The 3871-nt window shown below is 42.6% G+C and overlaps 1 non-coding gene across 1 annotated transcript; it reads left to right on the plus strand.

Annotated features, from left to right (window-relative positions):
* The first annotated feature begins 2479 nt into the window (after positions 1-2479).
* Positions 2480-2561, plus strand: trnas-gcu (transfer RNA serine (anticodon GCU)). The gene has a single exon. It is a non-coding gene; the product is annotated as a tRNA-Ser (tRNA).
* Positions 2562-3871: the final 1310 nt, after the last annotated feature.

The raw sequence follows: 3871 nt of genomic DNA on the forward strand, positions 1-3871 counted from the left end.
TTTCCGCGATCTCTAGTGGCTTAGGGTTGAGCCTCACTTCAACGAAGAAACGGAAAATTATGATTTAAAGATTACACTGTCAATCATTCACATCTCTGTCTTCTCCTGAACTTCGAGTTCAAATTTGTTTGTGAAGTTGATTCACACGTTAAGACAGCACAGTCTTTGTCTTTGTGAAGGAAGTGATTTGGGAATGGCTGTTTGAAACTGTCCCTTCTTGCACAGAAATTCAGTGCAAATACTTGATCACTCACAATTTCCTTGAGAGAAATTTGTTCACAATCGCATTCGACACAGAAACGGCCTCAGCATTAATCTCACTGAAGCAGAATGTGACCGTGTTGTTTGTTTCAGAATGTTGTTGCCGTTATTTTCGCTTTTAACCAAGACTGGGAGACAGGGCAAGGTTGATCCGAGGTTGGAATATATTATCATTCAGGAGCAAGAAAAATCAAAAGGAACAAAATAAGAAAACCCAGTCTCCGGATTTGAGAATCTGTAGATCCGCTTTGGGAAAGTGAATCAGAGCAGAATGAAGGGTGAACTGTCCAGAAGAGATGAAGACACAGCTCAGTCAACACGTTCCCCTGGTTTATGATGCTGGAACATTCCTCACACAGAAATGATTCAACCCAATGACAAACATTCTTCCAGATGATAATTTATGCTACTGATTTATGGACTGTCTCATGTGGTTACCGAGTGACGACGAGAAGATATTAAACTTTGTTCTATTCAATCTAGCTGTGATAAAGTTTGAATTTTTCTCCCTTTTATAAACAGTATTTGAAGGGTCTCGGTAACAATGTTCAGTGTTGATGAGAGTGGGGTCTGGGTGAGAAGCTGCTGAGTGTGACAGGGTCAGGACTGGATGCAGGAAGTTCTCTGACAGTCTCCCTCTATCTCTCTAATGGGTTTGAGTTGATTTACGACTGGTAGCTTTGATTTTACTTTTCTTATTTAGAGATATAGCCCCTTCGGCCCACCGAGTCTGTGCCAACCAGCAACCACCCATTTATACTAATCCTACATTAATCCCATATTCTCTACCACATCCCCACCATTCTCCTACCACGTACCTACACTAGGGACAATTTACAATGGCCAATTTACCTATCAACCTGCAAGTCTTTTGGAGGTGGGAGGAAACCAGAGCACCCGGCGGAAACCCACACAGACATAGGGAGAACTTGCAAACTCCACACAGGCAGTACCCAGAACTGAATCCTGGTCGCTGGAGCTGTGAGGCTGCGGTGCTGCGGTTCTAACCATTGCGCCACTGTGCTGCTGTTGGTGTTTTGATAAATGAAGGAAGGTCCCTCCACCCATTTTTGTTGGACAGACAGTGTGGTATAAGGATGTAAAGGGTTAATGCTGAAGTTAGTGGGATCAACCCCTCCCACTGTCAGAGTGATGATAGAACAGTCACATGAGATGAAGTTTTGGAGAAGAGAGAGCAGCACCAAGGATGCTAGCTTAGCAGGCTTGATGAGTGTGTATAGAGTATTGTGCAAATTAGAAAAGAGTTCTTAGTTCTTTCAGCAGGAACTGTGTCCAGAAAATATCGAGAAACTCACAATTTTATTATTCAGGAGTCGGAACACAGATATTAATTGCAAGTGACAGTTCTGGGACCAATTAACAAAAAAAGTAGAGAATAATATTGCTCACTGATTGAAATCCCCTAGTGAGGAGACAGTTAAACAGGTGATCTTTTGGGGCATCCTTCGATCCAAGGTTTCAGCAACATTTAATCTCCCTTTTTGGTGAAATTCTCTGTTATTTGCAACTTTTTTTTATCAGCTTTGATGGGCGAGTGAAAAAACTGAAAAGATTGAACAGTTCCATCCTTTCTTTTCTTCCTTCTTCTCTTCTTTCCATCAGTTTCTCTTTTCTGTCCCAGATCAATATAATGATGAGAATGCCAATTTAATCTGCTGTTTCTGGTGTTTTATCCATTCCAATCAAAATTTCAACATTCCAATCAAATCTATTTGTTATTCCACAGTGTCTGTCCATGTGTTTTATTCTGTTGTATTCTCTCACAGTCTGTTTGATGATCAATGTTACATCTCACTCTCTGTTCTGGTGAAGATCAGAAGCAGTGATATCTGTTTACACCACCCGACAAGTCGGCCTGATGCTGTGGCTCGCTGATCATGTGGGGTTAAAGCAATTCTTCCAGTCAGTTAGTTCAGTTTTCATTTCATGAGAAATTCGGTCATCATGACTTCGTCAGTGACCTAATGGTTCAGGTGTCTGAGTGATGTTAATCATGATGTGATGAAATGATTGTATGTTCCAGTCTTTCCGTGGTGGGTTTTCACACTGAGTAGAAACGTGTTGGACATGGTCTGGAAATGTTTCACACTGCTCCATTCCCAACTTCATTTACTGACAGAAGATATATTTCCATCATTCCACAGCTGGCTGCACAGCCAGAAGCTGTGCTGAAGGTGACAGCTATATCTCTGCAACTGTCAAGGTGGCCGAGAGGTTAAGGCGATGGACTGCTAATCCATTGTGCTTTGCACACGTGGGTTCGAATCCCATCCTTGTCGCTAGTTTATGAGCTGTTTCGTGTATTGTTTATGTTGGGTGAGCTTATGAATCAAGTCAGCCTCGAAACCTGTTCTTGTCAATGTCCAGACAGTGATTCCAGAATTTGTTATACTTTATTAAAATTGAGACAGACAATTGGAATTCTTCACCCAAACTGCACTGGAATGAAGATCAAATAGGGATCACGAAACGGAGCAAGATTTTTCCTCCCCTGCTTCCTTCCATCATTACTTTCTCTGGATTTGCACCAAGTGAAAGACAAATGGGAAAAGCAAATGGCGAGGGAGCAGATGCAGAAAATTATCCTTTGGCAAGAAATTTATTTTCAAATCTTCTTGATAGATTAAGTGAGTGAGCAATGCTTTGGCAGATGGAGTTTAAAATGAGGGGTCATCTACTACCTACGATAGATCAGAGTGTTTTTTTGTAAGAGGTGAGATGTTAGAAACGGTTGAGGAGCAGAGACCCGAATACTGAATTGATAAAAGCTGGTAGAAAATAATGTGAAAAGTGAACAGAATCTGAAGTTTGGAACTCATGTTGTAGTGATATAAAGCTCTGTGCTCCTGAAGTATATGTCCAAGCCCAGATTGTGGGTAATCTGTGGAGAGTGATTTGGTTTTTATTCATTCTTGGGTGTGAGTATCGCTGATAAGGCTAGCATTTATTACCCATTCCTATTGCCGTTGAGAAGGTGGTGGAGAGCTGCCTTCTTGAACTGATGCAGTCCATATGGTGCAGGAACACCCACAGTGCTACTGGGGAGGGAGTTCCAGGATTGTGACCCAACAACAGTGAAGAAATGGCGATATCATTCCAAGTCAAGATGGTGAGTGACTTGGAGGGGAACCTGCAGGTAGTGAGTTCCCATGCATCTGCTGCCCTTGTCCTTCGAGGTGGTAGTGGTCACGAGTTTGGAAGGTGCTGTTGAAGGATACTTGGCGAGTTGCTGCAGTGCATATGGAGATGGTACACACTGCAGCCACTGTTTACTGGTTGTGGAGGGATTGAATGTTTAAGGTGGCGGGTGAGGTGCCGATCAAGTGCGCTGCTTTGTCCTGGATGGTGTTGAGCTTCTTGAGTGTTGTTGAGTGGGATGTATTCCATCACACTCCTGACTTGTGCCTTGTAGATGGTGGACAGGATTTGGGGTGTCAGGAGGTGAGATACCTGCTGCAGAATTCGTAATCTCTGACCTGCGCTTATAGCCACAGCATAGATGTGACTGGTCTTGTTACGTTTCTGGTCAAGATGTTGATGGTGGGGGATTTAACGATGATAATGCTTCTGAATATCAAAAGGTAGATTT

The sequence above is a fragment of the Heterodontus francisci genome, unplaced genomic scaffold, assembly GCF_036365525.1.
Source record: "Heterodontus francisci isolate sHetFra1 unplaced genomic scaffold, sHetFra1.hap1 HAP1_SCAFFOLD_75, whole genome shotgun sequence".
In the NCBI taxonomy this organism is placed as follows: Eukaryota; Metazoa; Chordata; class Chondrichthyes; order Heterodontiformes; family Heterodontidae; genus Heterodontus; species Heterodontus francisci.